The sequence below is a fragment of the Andrographis paniculata genome, unplaced genomic scaffold, assembly GCF_009805555.1.
Source record: "Andrographis paniculata isolate CXL003 unplaced genomic scaffold, ASM980555v1 Contig62END, whole genome shotgun sequence".
NCBI lineage: Eukaryota > Viridiplantae > Streptophyta > Magnoliopsida > Lamiales > Acanthaceae > Andrographis > Andrographis paniculata.
Window position 1 is genome coordinate 134,834 of NW_026137598.1, and position 19,911 is coordinate 154,744.

The window sequence follows — 19,911 nt, forward strand, 5'->3', positions numbered from 1 at the left end:
CAGATTTATTTCTTTTATTTTTTATCTCAATTATTTCAATACGATATATAATTTTTTTTTGGATATTTAATTTGCATCATTTAAAAATAATTTAACATCCTCAGGTACCCCTAATATCTATATATTTTGTTCTTTTATATTGCAAATAATTTTTATAAATTTTGCTTGATGATTCTAAGATATCATGGCTTTCCGCTTCTTTAACTATAATAGCATGTAAGACTTTTGGAGCAAGTTTCACACATTCGGACATATCAATATAAGAGCATGAGCATAATCTATCTATCTTTCTGCAATACCTAAAATATGAGATTTTTTTTTAGGACTGATCAGATCAAGGGTATGTTTAGAAATAAACTTAGATACTTGATATTTTACACCGTCTCTAAAATAAATTTCAACATAGCCTTGCACCCAAATCTTGTTATAGCTTATGGAATTTTCACATTGATATTTTTTTATCTTCTTTCCTTTTACCTTTAGCACTACAAGAAAATAGTTTGTCAATTATTTTTTCACTTTGATCTTTATGAAACTTATATATATATATTTATGTCAAAACCTATTTTCTTAACATGAGATAAGTAGAATTAATATGCATTTTCTTATGAATTAAATTTCATTCCATTTGGAGGAGTTTCTTTCAAAGTGACAATATATCTGATTGAGTTACATGAGAATTGCATTGTAGATGACTGAAAAATAGCATTATATTCATAACAAAGATGATTACATATAAATAAACGTGACATTTGACTCGATAGACTCAGATTATAAGAACCTAACCAAATAGATAAAATTAAATCTAAAACAATTTTCATTTATTTGTGATTATTAATACCAACAAACAAGGCCACTGGATTATTTCCCTTACTTGTGTATATATGTAATATTCGAAACTAACTACATCACCAAAATCAATATAATCGACTTTCATTCGGCTATCAATCCAAAATATATTTATAATCATGTCATTCTTGTCCACTTGAATCGAAAAAAGTTTTTTTTGAATATTTACTTAGTATCCCTTGCAAATATTTTAGTACCCTCTGATAGCCCCCAACATCCATATACTTTGTTCTTTTGGATCGCAAATAATTTTTATAATTCTTCTTGATGAATTTTAAGCTATCACAGCTTTTTGCTTATTTAACTATAATAACATGTGAGACTTTTGAAGCAAGTCTCACACATTCAACCATATCAATCTAAGGAGCATGAGAATCATCTATCCTTTTGTAAGACCAAAAACAATGAAATTTTTTAGGACTGGTCATATCATGAGTATGTTTAGACATAAAATTAAATACTTGATATCTCACACCGTCTCTCAATTGAATTCAGCATAGCCTTGCACCCAAATCTTGTTATAGCTTGTGAAATTTTTACATTGATATTTCTTTTATCTTTTCTTCATTTATCTTTGGCATTACAAGAAAATAGTTTGTCAATTACCTTCTCACTTTGATTTTTATGGAAGTTTTATATTTTTATGTCAAAACCCATTTTCTTAGCATAAGATAAGTAGAACTTATATGAATTTTCTTCCAAATTAAAATCCATTTCAATTTGGGGAGTTTCTTCCAAAGTGACAACAAATATCAAATTGAGTTATGTGAGAATTAAATTGTTGATGACAGAAAAATATCATTACATTCATAATAAAGATAAGAGCCTATAAATAGGCATAATATTTCACTCGATAGGCTCAAATAATAACAACCTAAACAAATAGATAAAACCAAATCTAAAACAACTAAATCTAATCTTAAACTAAATAACCAAAATATCACAACATCTCCCCTCAAATTTTATCTGGCATATCAGTATTTAAAGCAACCATTAGATTCAGATTACTAACATGCACAACCATGTGCAATGCCTCACCCTAGAAATGATTATGCAATTTCACTTCAGAAAGCAAGCATCTAACTCTTTCAATAAGCGTCCTATACATCCCCTTGGCTAAACCATTAAGTTGAGGAGTCTTTGGGGGTGTCTTTCATGTTTGATACCCTACTACTTACAAAAAAATCAAATGGCCCACAATACTCACCACCATTGTCTGTACATGCACATTTCAACTTCTTGTCAGATTCACATTCAAGCAGGTTCGAAAATTCAATAAACTTCTCAAGTATCTGGTCTTTATTCTTCAAAGTATAGACCAAAAGCTTTCTGGAACGATCATCAATAAAAGTTAGAAAATAAAGTGGACCACCAAAAGATTTTACCTTTAATGGGCCGCAAATATCAGAATGCACGAATTCCAATAGTTATGGCTTCCTTGATGGAGAATGCTTCTTGAATGATACGCTAGTTTGTTTACCATCCATACAGTGAGAACACTTGTCCAACTCTGCATTCTTCAAACCTGGAAGCACTTCTCATTTAGTCAAACACTTTAGACCTTTTTCACTGATATGACTAAGTCTCCGACGCCACAAATTGCAAGCATCCATATCCATGACATGTACCATATCTCCATAAAGCAAAGCTTTAGTCCAATACATTTTAGACACTTTATCTTCTTTAGCCACAACCAGATTTCCTTTAACAGGCTTCCATTTTCCATCACAAAAATGATTGTCATAACCAGCATCATCAAGCATAGAAACTGATATTAAATTGAAACGGACATAAGGAGCATTTCGAACACCTTTGAGTAACAATTTCATACCCATATTAGTCTTCAAACATACATCCACAATGCCTACTACCTTTGAAGCACCATCATTGCCCATCTGTAATATTCCAAAGTCACCAGAACTGTAGAATGTAAAGAATTCCTTCCTTGGTGTAACATGTAAGGTAGCACCACTTCAACGATCCACGAGCTTTCATCGGACACATGATTAATAACTTCAGTATCATGAAGAACAATGAGATCATTACCTGTCATAGTGGTAACACGATAATCATTTTCTGGATCTTTCTTTTTTTGTTTTCCCTTATTGTTTTTCATCTTCTTTTTGTGCAAGAAACAATTCTTCTGGATGTGACCGGTCTTCTGAGTAGTAGGACTCTTTACTAAATTATGGAAAATTATCTAAGGGCCAAACTCACAAAATGAGACAGAGAGGACGACAAGACAAGGCAATGGCGAGAAGACGGCGGCGTACGGCAATGGTGGTGATGATCGGAGATAGTTGGAAGTGGGAGAAATGGTGATAACATCTCGCAAACTGATACGTTAACATGACTATCAGATTCAGACACAGACAAAAATAAATTAGAAGACCTGCGGCTATATTCCAGATTGAATGTACCTAGAGAAATATGGATTTTCAGGTCGTGTTTACTCTAGTAGAATTGGCTTTGATATCATGTGAGAATTAAATTGTAGACAACTAAAAATAGTATTATATTAATAATCAATATGAGGGTCTATAAATAGGCATGAAATTTGACTTAATAGACTCAAATGATAACAATCTAACAAACTAGATAAAACCAAATATAAAATAACTAAATCTAATCTAAAACTAAATAACCAAAATATCACAAGTTCTTTATGTACTACTTTCACCATCATTTCTAATCTCATCTTTCACATTCATAAAGTTTAATATACGAGGCAATGAAGAGTTATTCGTCACTGAAGCATTTGCTTTCATAGAATAAAACAAAACTGCATTTTCTACAATAAAAAAGTACGAGAAGCCAAAAAAGATAATATTAAAATATTAATGAAAGTTAAATATAACGAAATGACTTATAAAAGGAACCACAATTTACAACCATGCACATTTTAAACTATGAATACATTGTAAACTAATTGTAGGATAAAATAAACAAACTCTAACAATTTCATAGATATACAAAAGAAACACATGAAATCCCATTATACATACAATTAATATATATAATGTCAAATGGAAAAAATGTCAAGTTCTCTCACATATTTCCACTAGCCAATGAAATATTACTACCTCCATCCAGCTCTAATGGTCTCATTTACATTTTGCGTGTTGATCTTTGAATATTAATTATTATATCAAAACGTAGTACAAATTAAGAAAAAATTGCAAAGAACTTCAATTAGTGTATTATAACACTAATAGAAGGATATTTGTACAAAATATTATACAAATATAAGGATATTTTTAATATTAAGTACAATGACGCAAAAGATAAATGTGATCCTTAGAGGCGGACGGTGGTAGTATTATTTATTATTTAATAGAAAACTCCAAAAGACCTCTTTGGAATGGGACGGATGGAGTATTTTGGAAATATTCCAGAGTAGGTGCACACTCTAAAATAAAAACATATTGTAGAATATTTGGTACGGACACTACCAAAAAAAATGGCCTTTCACCCGAGGGTTCGTAAGAACAACAATAACAAATAGTGATTTTAGTTACGTGAATATCCGTGACAAAAGAATGTCCTCCTGGTCAAAGTTTCAAGTTTATTAGTTACGGAAAAAAATATGTAACAAATAGAGAGATTGTAGACTTTGGTCAAAACAACATTAGTTATGATTGTTTTTCGTAACAACTGGTCAAAATAATATTAATTAAACTAAATTTTTGCAATAAAAAATAAACAAAAAAAAAAAAAAGGTAAAAACGCAAGGGCGCTTTCACTCAACAGACAAAATGAAAACGCCTTTAGAGATCTAGGGCATCACATTTCTCTTCCCAGTACTTACAAAAATCAGATGAATTTAGGGCATAATATTCCGTCTCGTCCAACGATTGATGGCTCTCTTTTTTTTCTTCGCCGACGCGACGCGCATAGTTGTGGGATTGAGCAAGTAGTCTGGCGCTAATATCCAGGTAATATTTTAAAGTTTTCTCCACTATTATTTGGTGTCGATCCACAGTTCTTCATCTCTTCCTATATGGATAAATCGGATTAGGGAGTATTAACATTCAGTTTCTTCCTCAGGTTGATACAAAGCTCTGCTTTGGGGAGTATCTTTAGGTACAAACATATTTCTTCCTCATCATGAAAATTTTTGTGTGAACATAGGTATTGAGCTCAATTTGAATTTTTCTTTCTGGGTAAATATTGTACTTTCATTATATCTTGTGCTAACTCTAACATTTCACAGGGGGTGGGGGTGGATTTTCAACTATATTTTGTTTTGGTTTTCATATTTGAGTTTGCAATGCCGGGCTGCCCTACCCCTGTGCAGTTTAATTTTATATTCTAGATTTAAGATAGGACAATTATCAAAGTGATTCTCAATGTATGTTTTCATTAATAATTCATAACGAAGATAATTCAATATTTTTATCACCACATTTTGAAATATGATTTTGCAAAACATTAATAAAAGAAATGTGTATGTATGAAATGTAAAAAATAAGAAATTGAAAATTAGACAAAATATTAATAAGATTATAAAGTACAAAATGAACCTGAAAAGCCACAAGCTTGTGGATTAAGGATTTATAGTGCGAAGGGAAAAAAATTGTCGAATTGATTAAGCATTATATTAGAACGGTGAAACTGTAAATGGTGCTATTCAGACTACCCAAGTTTCTTTAGTAAAATTATACCCTTCAATAAGTGTTTTGGAAACAAAATAATTTTTTGAAGTAGTGAATCGATTTCTGAATAGTATAATAAATATGATGTATGTGTGGAATGGAGAAGGAAAACAAACAAATGAGTTTTGTAACTAACTCCATCTAATTCATTCCATGAATATATGTATACACATGCACATGGTATGCGGCAGAAATAAAAATACTCTAACACCACAATTGCCGCATAGCAAGTGGTGCCGAGGTCGATCCACAGAGACTGTGAAGTTTAATTTATGTTTTGTCACAATTTCAAATATTGGGGGGGGGGATAGATTAGCAATTCACTAAGATAATTAAGATAAACGATAAAATCTAGATTTCAAAAAGATTAAACTTCTAGCCCAATGAGTGAACAAGAAATCGGATTAAAGATTCAATCATTGATTTTAAATGATCTCGTTATTCAATTGATAAATTGGTTATAGGAATTAGATACGACCATAACACCCAATTTTTCCTTACTTTATTGGCGGCAATGGTACAACCGATTAACTGCATCCCTAATCAAAGAAATAATCTAGGTACGACCATAAATTAATTTCCTCAATTGAAAATAGCCCAAGAAAAACCCAATTCAAATATTCAATCAATTATGAAAGGATTAAATTATTTGATCATACAATTCCTAGGCTAAGCTTGTAAACCTATTTACCACTTTATCAAACAAGTGCACAATTACGGATGCAAATGCTAAACCAATCTAAAATCCGGCCGCGATAAAAGATTAAATAAAAAAATTGTATTTATGAATCATAAAAATTGCACAAATATCAATTTCATAAACAAGATGCAATTTAAATCAAAACATAATCTCACAAATCTAAATCTGAAATCTAAATTTAACTTTGGAGTAGAATAAAGAAAACTAGCGACTCATGCTCAAAATAAAAGAAAGCAATAAAATAAAGATAATGATGATCTCCCAGTGGCGTTTCCTCTCAAATGCCTCGCCCAATCCTTCACATTATGAAATGTGAGTGTAAGTTGTGATATCTCATTCCATGCCTTGGCCCCCTTTTTATAGATGATCGGTTCTTCAATCGCGCCTTTAATCACTCAATCTCAATCATCATGCCTACAATTACATCTCAATCCCCGAGATCCATCACTTTCTTGACATGCAAGCTTAGATCAAGCCTTTCCAAAATTCTTTGATCGAAAACATGGTATGAGCATGAATTACACTATTTCTTTGCAGCAATCAACAACATGCCAAAATGAGTATAATCTATCCATAACATTAATTATATTTTATAATTTATCTATATAAATATAGGACAATATATGCATTATCACATCTTCTTCTCATTGTGTGCATGTCTGTCCTTGAAACAATTTTGTACTCATTGCTGACGCATTCATTAATATTAGGTTGTTTCTTTCCTTACTCCAGACATTGTTCTACCAATTCTTTAGTTAAATTGTTCTTGTGGGCTTAAGTTAAATTAGGCGAGCTGTTCATTGGTTAATTAGCTAAGTTGCTGTAAATTAGTTTAGTTTGATGTGTGATAGATTAGGTTAGTGAACCAACATTCACTTTAGTTTGTAATGTGTATGCCTTAGTTGTTGCTGCAAATTTAATTAGTTCTAGCCTACCTTGTTAATCAATCTCATTGTAATTATAATAGGCTTAGTCAATTCGGATTGGTTAGGTTAAATTTCATTCCTTACTATGTATGTGGTATATTACATAGTTAATATAATCTACTCTTGTCATTATATTTAGGCTAGTTTAATTATGTTGCTCCTTGCTTGGTTAGTCGTTAGTTAGTCAACTTCGTTCCCATCAGAGTAATAGCATTTCACACTTGTAATCCTTTCTTTTAGTTTTATGTACTTAAAATGTTAATCCTGCTCTATCCAATCTAATTACTGACTAATGTTATCACTTGTTTTGGCTGGTTCTTATTGGCATAGTTTTGTTCCAAGTCCAGCTTTATTTTTGTTCCAATTGTAGTTTATTAGATAGTCCAATTAATGACCTGACAATTATCATCCCATTCATTATCCTGCACATGAATATATGTATTTATTTGCACATACATGCATTATCATCTTCTTCTCATTGTTTGTCTGTCTACTATATCCATCTTGTACACAAAACTCCATATCCCTCTTGAAAATGCCTGTTTCGCCATTTCTGCATTCAGACCAGCATCTTCTTGGTGCACCATTATGATCTCAAATGCATTTTTACCAAGAACTGCAGTCAAAAAATCAGATAAGGAATTCACATTCACATTCTAGACTTACTGCATTCTAAATAGTACATGTCAAAAAACTTCATAACAAGAGTAGAAATTTTGAAATCACAACATAGTTGAGATCTGAAAAAGTGATCAAGACATCAGTATTCGGTCATTTTGTTAAAGGGGGTTACATTATTTTCTGATGAAAAACAAAAACCAGAAGATATCCGAATACACCCTGGGGAATTGACATAATCTAGTACATGCAATTGTGCAAGGAATCTTAAAAAAACTAAAGTGACATAGGAATATTGAAATCAACAGGTTCCGTTGTACATACATAAATAATACATTTCACTTCATTTTAAATACTACACCAACAAATTAGCCTTGATAATGCATAGTCCATTATTATAGTTTCTAATAGTACATATTAGCAAATGCATTAAATGTAGTCACCTATGCATGTGTTGTTCGGATGTTCTTTTGGTGATTAATTGAGTTTAATCTGGTTGCAATTATTTTCTAATAAAGGAGAATCGGTTTTCCAATATTAACGCATGGTCTGATGCTAAACCACATATTGCATTTTTGCATAATTAGGTGATTACAAGATTGCTACATTTTATTTCCATTACTTTTCCAGTAAACTCTCATGATATATGCAATTCAAAGAAGATAAATTGTTATTATAACACAAAGTAAATGAGCCTAGAACAAAGTCTTGGTGAAGGCTAATTATTCATCAAAGACGGAAGGGATAGGGATGCTAGGTTTAAAATCATAATGTCAACTTCAATATGCATAAGCAGATCCATTTTTAGGAAAAAGAACAAATTTAAATTAACAATATATGCAATGAGACAAAACCTGCCTTTGTTGATTCTCCAGCCATATATGAAAATGGAACTCTTACACGCTTCGAAACTTTAGGTGCGAAAAGATGATATCTTTGTGAACATAAGGAAAAAACCACATGTATTGATATATCCAACAGATGAAAAAATAGATTAAATAATTAACTAATTACTTAATTAGATTAAATTTGTCATAATAGCATTATATATCCTTACTCTCTAGCATCAACATCATTGTATTTTCTTCTTATTTGTTTTTGTAATGGCAATTTATTGTTATAAATTTAGAATCGTTAAAACATTGCCTTAACACAAATAGGAAAATGATAACTAACGCAACCCAAGTAACTAAACTATACTAACCAAAACTTAAAACTAAATTAAAAAAAAAAACTAAGTAAGAAAGAAGAAGATATTACTGGTGTCCGATTCGTCAATCGATCGGATGTAAACCCAAGCGTTGCCTAGACCCAACACCTCTAAACCAATGGAGACTCGAACAATTTGGCTAGAAACTCCGGTCGGTTCGGAAGCCACGAACCCAAGGAATCAACCCAAGGACCCGATTTGAGAATGATACGCATATGCAAGGGTAACCCTCGCTCACACACTAATTCCAATATAATGAAATAAAGAGAAACTTTAATTGATATAATTTTCAAGGTGTCTAACACGTGAAGCCAAGTGCCTTATTTATAGGGGAGGCTAGCTTGGAAAAAGACTCTACAACCAATGTGGGACAAAAATATATATTATTTATATCCCATTAATTAAGTAAATAAGAGATGTCCAATTAATTAGATTGACAGGAACCATTTTATTAAATAAAATAAAACACCTTTTATTCCACATGGGTAATGATGTGAATAGAAACTCCCATGGGTGTTATAAATCGTGGTCTTCAAGGGTGGATGCACTCCAATGTTGATAACGCTCTTCCCATTGGCCTCCATGCTCCAACTTTATGCTGTTCTCCTCTTCCAAGTATAGAATTAATGCCATAATATTAGTTTGAAACTTCTTGGCATGGTTTCGAGTAATCAGACCTGGTGGTAGTGTAGGTTCATCGTCGCTTTTGACGACCTCGTCATCCCCCCCCTTCTTAAAAAATTGAGTCCCCCATTTTCATAGCCTGTTCATCTCCTACATCAAAAGGACTTAAGTCAACAACGTTGAATGTGCTATGAACTTGGTACTCACCCGGTAGCTCAATAAGATAGGGATTGTCATTGATGCGTTCCACAACTTGGAAAGGCCCGTCTCCTCTTGGGCTCAGCTTAGACTTCCATTTCTCGGGAAATCTACTTTTTCAAAAGTGCAACGACACCCAATCGCCTGGTTGGAACACTACATGCTTACGACCTTTGTTAGCACTTTTAGCGTACCGAGCGTTTGCAATGTTATCCCAAACCTTTGAATACATCTCCTTCACAAATTCAGCCCGTTTCCTGCCATCACCATTAAAATACTCATTTCTAGGCAATGGTAACATATCCAAAGGTGTTAGAGGGTTAAAGCCATAAACAACCTCAAAAGGAGACATGTGTGTCGAAGAATGCAATGTACGATTATATGCAAATTCAGCGTGAGGCAAACATTCTTCCCAACGTTTGCAATTCTTTTTTATCAAGACACAAAGTAGGTTCCCTAAGGTTCTATTCACTATTTCAGTTTGACTATCCGTTTGGGGATGATGAGATGTAGAAAATAGCAACTTAGTTCCCAATTTAGCCCAAAGTGTCTTCCAAAAGTAACTAAGAAACTTTGTATCCTTGTCCGACACAATTGTCTTAAGGACACTATGCAATTTCAAAACATTATGAAAGACTAGATCTGCAACATGAGATGCATCATTGGGTTTCTTACATGCAATGAAGTGTGCCATTTTTGAAAATCTATCAACCACGACAAAAATCAAATCATTTCCTCTCCTAGACCTAGGCAATCCCATAACAAAATCCATTGAAATATCAGTCCATGGTGCTTCTGGAATAGGTAAGGTTGTGTATAGACCGTGCGGTTGTGCATGTGACTTTGCAATCTTACAAACACATTTATTCACATAAGACTCCACATCATGCTTCATTTTAGGCCAATAATAGTGTTCATGCAATGCACTCAATGTCTTATCACGCCCAAAATGACCCATTAAGCCTCCCTCATGTGCCTCAACCACTAACACATCACGAAGTGAACACCTAGGTACATTCACACGAAACAAATACCTATCGTGCAAATAATAATCACCAAAGCCATGCGTAGCACATTTTGCAAAGATATCAGAAAAATCAACATCATTCACATAAATATCTTTTATGAATGCAAATCTCATAAGCTTAGATTCTAACAAGGTTAGCAACCCATACCTCCTTGATAGCACATCAGCTACAACATTTTCCTTTCATTTCTTGTACTGAATCGAGTAAGGAAATGTGTCCACGAATGCTATCCATCTTGCATGCCGCTTGCTAAGATTTTGTTGACTCTTTAAATGCTTTAATGATTCATGGTCAGTGTGAACAATGAATTCTTGTGATCGCAAATAGTGCTTCCATGTTTGAAGTGCACGAACCAACGAGTACAATTCTCGGTCATAAGTCGAATAGTTGAGGGCAGCCCCACTCAGCTTCTCACTGAAGTACGCAGTGTCACACCCAATAAATTTAGGATAAAGAAAATGACTCAGTTCTAAAAGATAGCAAAGAGAGCCACCTTAAGACGATATCCATTAATTATGTTGGAGTACAACCGAACTAAATCAAGGCACCAACTTTATCTATACTACAAGAGGTTTGAAATCCAATTTAGAAAGCTTTACTCACGTTGATCGAGTAGACCACTAGGCCGCCGAAGCATATTTAATTTTTGATAGTTAAAAAACATAAGGTGCAACACCGATGTCAGGCGGAACATATGGAGAATGTAGTATTACCACCTGGCACCTGAAGCCGCTCTTTTTTACCATTGCCCCGGACGGGCGGACAATGAGTAAAATGTTAGTGGACAATAGAGCTTCCATCAATATCATGATGTTAGCCACTCTGAGAAAGATTGGTAGGACCAAGAACGAGTTGATTCCAACCGCCATGAGAACGACGGATTTTATAGACAATGCCCACAAGGCCGCTGGAGTGGTAGTGACGGATGTCACCGTTGGGAACAGAAATGACCAGATGGAGTTCTTTGTGATTGAAGGGAAGCCAACATATTCCACCATCCTGGCTCATGACTGAGTGATGGATCCACACATCACAGTGTGTCTTCCACACTCCACTAGAAAGTCATGTTTTAGAATGAGGATAACATGGAAACAGTAGAGGCGGAAACAGATCTTCTTATAGAGGTCCATGCTTTAGAAAACAATATACTATTTTCCAAATGTGTACCATTTTCCAATGATAGTGTAAGATTCTAAGAACTTAGAGGAATGCAACCTAACCCTTAAGGATTTGAGATCCACAAAAGGCCGATCCATTTGAAGATTTTATGAATGCATAATAGAAGAAGTTAAGGAATTATCTTGACAACTAGTTTATTGATGATCCATTGTAGATCTCACACAATTATTAAATTTCCTTTAATATTTACATATATAAACACCAGGTAGATCCAATGTTATATTATTCAATTCAATATACCCTATAAATATGTGATTTCATTGATATTATATTAGCATACTATACAAGAATTTTATTGTTATACAATAAATTTATCAGATTAAGAAAATGAATAAACCGGCATTCGTCTCCATATTTTAAGATTTTCAATTTACGGATCAAGTTTCTCAAATAATAAGTAGCTGCCATAACCAAAATCTAAGTTGGAATCAAGCTATTGATGTTTGTACCATATAAAAGAAATAGTTAGAAATATACTTGTTTGCAATTCGTTTCTTGCCTCAGCCAAGCAATTGACAAATTGTCCAATTTGCCATGAATGTACTAAATTAGAACACAAATTGAGTCAACCAACATGAGGAGCAAAAAATGAGAAAAAATAATAAATCCAATATTTATACCAAAACCATATCTCTACCAACTCACATAGAACATGGAGCATACATCACACCAAAATAATGAATGGATGATTTAAATTACGCCAATCACGACGGAAAGGGATATTAAGGATAAAGAACACTCAGAGGCATCAAGAACTTAAGAAACATGCAAGCCAAGATTCAGCATAACACAAATTTTCCTCATCGCCACCGAACAATCTTCAGTGCTCGTCAAAACTGATATAATGCAAAAAGATAATCAATTATAACAAGCTGATTGACTATATATATAGTCTTAGTATTGGCTACAAGCTGATCGACTGTATTTTCAATTAAATCATGTACTTCCAACAACTGAATACTCGACACTTCTTTATCAAGCGCGCTGTGCCGGTGCAGTGGTCCCCACCCCACTAAACTATATGTATGTATATTGGAGTATTTAATAATAAATTTGAACTAATATGTACTATTTATGGTTGAGAACCCCTTAATTAGCCTAATAGCCTTTCATTTACTTTATATGCCCTTTTTTTTCCACCCAAAATTGACTGCTTTTGTAATTAAAAAAAGTCCCTCTCTCTCGCTTCAAACTTTCACATGTAAAACCACCACCAAACCGATAACCTTTTCAAAAGGATATTATCAAATTAAATATTTAATTCATCTTACAAAATATTGCTATTTCCAAAAATCTCTCATCTAAAGAGAGTCAAACATAGCATTGGCCAACAGGTTGGGTATCAGTAACAAATTCATTTTCTTTCAACAAAACAAACAATCTATTGTCTTTTTATAAAGTCACATATGTGCTAGAGAAGTATAACTAAAGTAAAACACAACCAACCTTTCTTTTACTCGGTGATGATACCAGGCACAACCTTGAGTAATGAAAATGTAGATAATTGCTGCTAACTAGCACTAATTATGCGCTAGTGGCAAACTTCTCTATTGATTGGAACAAAAGGGTTTATTCACATTAGATGCTAATTGACAAAAACTATGTCTATCCTTGTTTAGAAATATGTCGGCACATAAAGCACATATCAGAACTCCATACTTGAATAGCCTCAAGGTAGAAAAGAGATCGATGAACTAAAGAAACAAATAAACAGTACTTTTATTCAGAACAACATGATTTATTTTTGGAGCAATTAAAAGAAAAAAAGGCCTTGTACTACTAAAGAAATATTTAAGGCCATGGTATCATTATTTATTATTCATTGTCAATATTATTCATCTAAATGGAGGAAAATGATGTTAGAAAAATTTTCTCAAAATACCGCACATAACTAATAAAGTAATTGCAAAGACGAAAGTCTAAACAAAGAATTAAGACCTTCTTCGCTCACAAAAGAAAGAATGAGACCTGATTTATTCAGTCCTTAAGTATGTATTAACTCCTCACTTGGAAAAATCAATGATCATGATATGCTTATTGTCGAAAATGCTGAAGCTTTTATCACCAATAGCTAAACATCAACATCTCTCAAAAGCAGCCAAGCATCTAGAATAGAATGTGAACCGCATGTTAGAAATCAATCAAATCTATCGAATTCATCACTATGATAGGGCTAAAGTAATCCAACCTTGCAAGAATCAATTACGAGGAATAATAATAAATAAAGATAAGAATTCAACAACGCAAGAGGCACGACAATTTTAACGTGAAAAACCCTTCAAATTGAAGGAAAAAACACAGGTCGTCCAGACCAATGAAATGGCTACACTATAATCAAATCCGGGTACAAAAGTGTTCCAACCAATAGCACCAAATAGTGCACCAAAAATCCCAAACCAATCAAATGAAGCAACAACACAAAATAACTAGAAACGACCGAATTCTTTCCCAAAAACAACTGCTACCGTCTACCTCAAATAACTTGAGCTACAGACCTCCAAACAACAATCCAACTGGTAAAAACCAAGAACAAAGTGTTTCTAACCTTGTATCCAAATTTCACTTTGATCCAACGGTCGACGAAGCAGGAATCGTCAATTCTCTGAAGTTGCACAGTGTGTTGCAGGAATGTGGCGGCTGGTCGGTATTTTTGTGTTCTAAATTGGTCTAGGGCTGTTATGTTGTGCTGCACCTCTTCACCCTAATATGACTTAAAAGTAGACCTAAAAAGTGGGCCAAAAATAATACTCCCTCCGTCCCAAACACCCTGCAATATTTGATTTTTGGTATGTCCTAAACACCCTGCAACATTTCTAAAATAGGAAATAATTAATTATAATTAATCTCTACCCCACCCTTTATCCCATCACATCATCCAAATAAAAAAATAAAATATATATTTCTCTCTCCATCACATCACCTAATTTCTACATTATCCAACTTAATACTACCCACCTAAAAACCCGTGCCAAAAGTAAATGTTGCACCTTGTTTGGGACGGAGGTAGTAGTTCACATAGGAGTGAACCAGTCATCAAATCTACCCCTCGCGACTATGTAAAGGTAATCACCAAACTGGCGATTTGGCAACAAACATCAAACTTCCACCTCGGCAATGGCCTCGTCATCATATCCGCACCATTTTCATCAGTATGAACTTTAGCCAATTCCAATTCCTTAGCATCCAAGACATCGCGTATCCAATGATACCTCATGTCAATATGCTAGGACCTAGAATGAAATGTAGGATTCTCTCTTAGATGAATGAAACTTTGATTATCACAAAACATAACATACTTATCTTGTACAAAACCAAGTTCATGCAATAATTTCTTTACCCAAAGCAACTCCTTACTTGCTTCTATGATGACAATAAACTCCACCTTAGTAGTCGACAGTGCAACACACTTGTACAATTTAGATTACCATGCTACAACTCTGATAACCAAATTTTTTGTTATTATTGCAATTTGCATACCATTTCACAGGGAATTCTATTCGAAAATCAATGAGCAGGATTTTATAGGAAAATGATCAGATATAGCAATTGTGTGGTTGTAGACCCTGAGTAGTTATCACAATTATTTATACTCTTTTTACTGGTGAGTTTCCAGGTCGAACACAAGGATTTAAATCATGAATTTCAAAGATGAAAATCTTAAAGAAAGCGACAAAAAAATGCAAGAAAGGATCCCCTTGCAGCGAGTCCGAAATTTAATTACTGAAAGCGGTAAATAAAGCAATAAAGATGAGGTGAGCGGAAACGAGCGAAGCGAGAGGTGGAGTGCCAGTGGTAACCAAATGATCGGGTCGTGAGCGGAAGTGGGGACCAGATGATCGGGGCATGGATGAATCGCGGTTACCAGAGGATCGGGGCGTGAGTAAGCGGCACAATATATATATATGTATATGAGTGAATTAGAGTGAAGGAGAGGTGTTGTGTCTGATCTGTGCATTACTAAATGGATAGATTTCCCTGGATGAAGTGAGCGAATGATGTAAGTGTGTTATCGGAAGAATATATGTATATTATGGAAATGATAGGAGAAAGGTGTTGTAATTATATAAACTAAATTGTAAAGAACTCATCACACTGGTATTTTGGCCTGGGGTGGATTTACAACAAGACTTCAATGACACCCAGAATTAAGACATTATAAGAAAGAAACCCTACTGTCACTAGGAATTTCTGCGACCTAATAGACCCCCGTCTATGTCCCGTTAATTTTCCCAATTTCTGCCTCATTAGTGGCTTTACCCCCTGATGTTACTACTATTTAATCAAAATCGAATTTAGCACAACAGTTAAGCAGGTTGACAAGGCTCCCGCGTACTTAACTACATTGAACTACCTTGAAACCGCTTTTGGCGCATAACAAGGCTTAGATAATCAATTCTTCTCTCGCTCTATACCAGTAAAATGAAATTCTCTAAACTTGATTTATATAAGTGTGGAAAATTGTGAAAGAATTTAATTTGAAGAAGTGAATGATATTTCTTTATATACTACGAAAGCGTGAAAGATTAGAACTACAAAGTTGTAAATGAAAGCAGTAATCTAATCTAAGAAAGCAGTAAAGACGTGACCAAGGGAGAGGGGAGACCCCTACTCCCTTGGCCATTCCTGTGGAGAACTTCCTTACAGGGTTCGAGCTCTCTGAAACAGGAAGACGACGAATGCTAAAAGTATGCAAAAATCACCAAAAAATCGATCCCTTTACATAAAGATATCTGGCCCTATTTATAGCTGGTGTAAAGAGACGGTTGCAAGTAGTTGTTAGGCAGTTCCAACCGCTGGGCAGTTAGGCGGTTGCTGGTAGTTATTCTGTTGAAGCAGTTGCTGGCCATAACTCCTAGGGTGCCCGCTTCGCTTGCGTTGAAAGTTAAGGGCATAGATCTTCCTCGCTTACTGGAGAACTGGAGAGCATCAACGCATCTTGGCTCGCTTGTGTTGGCTGGAATTGGAATGGCTGAACCGCTGTAGTTGAAGTACTTAGTTGAAATCTGGTGATAGTCTGCAGCGGTGGGTATCTGGACTGTCGCTTGCAAGTGGGAGAGGCTATCGCTTGCGGGCTGTGAAGGTGGCCGCTTCCCTCTCATGCCTTAGTATTTTCAAATATGTTCTGGGCGCTTGTGAGCGAAGGTGGTTGTCGCTTGCGGCGTCTGCCTTAGCTTTTCTGGTTCCAGATTACCGCTTAAGAGGGCAAAATCGTTAATAATCTCAACAACGAACTCTGGATCATGCCTAGTGATATAAATCAATATTGTATGCCGATTACGAATTATTTTGATGGTTCTTATGCAGAAATTCGAGTAATACACATTTTTGTCAAGCTAAGAATATGCTCATATTTGGAGTCATCAAGCTCCCCCTGCAAACTTAACCAAATAGCCTGAAGTGGACTTTCTAGAATCAGTTTTTCCAGCCATTTTTGAATCTTTATATCTCACAAGAATAAGCTTATCTTCTCCAAACAAAGTTTCAAACTACTTGTACCACAAAGATATCTGAATATCCATTTAACTGCATTCCAATGTTCTCTGTTAGAATTAGATAGAAATATGCTAATTGTACCTACGGCATGTGCTAGATCTAGTCTTGTGCACACCATTGCATACATCAAACTTCCCACAGCAGATGCACAAGAAACTCGCACAATATCAGATTTCTCATTTTCATTTGAGGGACTTTGTTCAACACTTTGTTTGATATGAGAAGGAAGAAAAGTACTCATATCATTAGTATCTTCCATTCGAAATCTCTGCAACACCTTCTTGATGTAGTGTTCATATGACAACCAAAGCTTTCTCTCTTTTCTATCACGAGTGATTCTTATACCAAGAATTTGTTTAGCAGCTCCCATGTCTTTCATAGAAAATGACTCCCCCAGTTGCTTCTTTAACCTGTCAATTTTGGAAACATTTTTTCCAATAATAAGCATGTCATCGACATACAATAATAGAATAATGAAATCATCGTTAGAGAAGTTTCTAACAAATACACAATGGTTAGAAGTAGTCTTCTTGTAGCCGTATTCACACATAACCGACTCAAACTTCTTATCCCATTGTCTTTGGGCTTGCTTCAGGCCAGATAGGCTCTTTCTTAACCTAAAGACAAAGACTTCATTGCCTTTAACAAGGAAACCATCTAGTTGCTTCATATATATCTCTTCTTCAAGATCCCGTGCAGAAAATCAGTTTTAACATCCATCTGCTCAACCTCCAAATCAAAAGTAACAGTGAGACTCAATACTATTCTGATAGATGACATTTTAACTACCCGGGAGAATATGTCATTGAAATCAATGCCTTTCCTCTTTATGAAGCCTTTCACCACTAGCCTAGCTTTGTATCTTAGCGACGAAGAATGACTCTTATGCTTTTTCCTAAAAATCCATCTATTTTCCAAGGCCTTCTTTCCATCGAGTAGTTTCACCAAGTCAAAAGTGTGATTATCATGCAAGGATTTCAATTCATCGTGCATCACATCCAACCACTTTTGCTTTCCTTAACTTTCAACTGCCTCTGAATAGCACTCAGGTTCATCTGCATCGGTTAAAGTAATATATTCATTAGATAGATACCTTCCAGATGGTAGTCTCTGTCGGAAAGACCTTCTAAGTGGAGCTTAAGATGACTCGGGATGATCAAATTCAAGATTTTCATCTTGTGACATCGCATCCTCTTCTTTGGCATGATTAGGAACATTTAATTCATCCTCAGTGTGTTCATCATTTTGAACTCCATGTTCCGTTCCATATTAGCCGTGACTAGGCAATTGCACTAGATCGGGGTCAGTCAGAATATTGTCTTTCTTGGGTGCAGCCTTTTTCTTGTTTTCAATATTTTCAATGGTTTGGTCTTCCATGAACTCCACATCACAACTTCTGACAAGCTTCTTCTCAACAGGATCATAAATACTATAGCCAAATTTGTCTTGCCCATAACCGATGAAAATACACCGCCTAGTCTTCACATCCAACTTGGACCTTCCATCTTTTGGAATATGCACAAACACCTTGCAACCAAAGACTCACAGATGGTCATACATGACAGATTTACCGAAACAAATTTCATCTGGCACATCAGTATTTGAAGCAACCATTGGATTTAGATTAATAACATGCATAATCATGTGAAATGCCTCACCCCAGAAATGATTACGCAATTTTGCTTCAGAAAGCAAGCATCTAACTCTTTCAATAAGCATTCTATTCATCCTCTCGGCTAAACCATTAAGTTGAGGAGTCTTTGGGGGTGTCTTTTCATGTCTGATACCCTGCTGCTTACAATAAACATCAAATGGCCCACAATACTCACCATTGTTGTCTGTACATACACATTTCAACTTCTTGCCAGATTTCCATTCAACCAGGTTCCAAAATTCAATAAACTTCTCAAGTATCTAGTATTTAGTCTTCAAAGTATAGATCGAAATCTTTCTGGAACAATCATCAATAAAAATTATAAAAAAATGCACCACCAAATGATTTTGCCTTTAATGGGCCGCAAATATCATAATGCACCAATTCCAATAGCTCTAGCTTCCTTGATGGAGAATGCTTCTTGAATGATACCCTAGTTTCTTTACCATCCATACAGTGAGAACACTTCCCAACTCTGCATTTTTTAAACTTGGAAGCACTTCTCATTTAGTCAAACACTTTAGACCTTTTTCACTGATATGACTAAGTCTCCGATGCCACAAATTGGAAGCATCCATATCCATTGCATGTACCATATCTCCAACAAGCAAAGCTTTAGTCCAATATAGTTTAGACACTTTATCTCCTTTAGCCACAACCAGATTTCCTTTAACAAGCTTCCATTTTCCATCACAAAAATGATTGTCATAACCAGCGTCATCAAGCATTGGAACTTATATTAATTTTAACCGGACATCAGGAGCATATCGAACACCT

At 34.7% G+C, this 19,911-nt stretch overlaps 1 protein-coding gene across 1 annotated transcript in view; it reads right to left on the bottom strand.

Moving 5' to 3' along the window:
• Positions 1-18,947, bottom strand: part of LOC127260916 (uncharacterized) — an 89,121-nt gene extending 70,174 nt beyond the window's left edge. Inside the window, exon 1 of the mRNA XM_051288972.1 lies at positions 18,938-18,947. The gene's annotated coding sequence lies outside the window, so the exon portion shown is untranslated. The remainder of the gene's footprint in view (positions 1-18,937) is intronic.
• Positions 18,948-19,911: the final 964 nt, after the last annotated feature.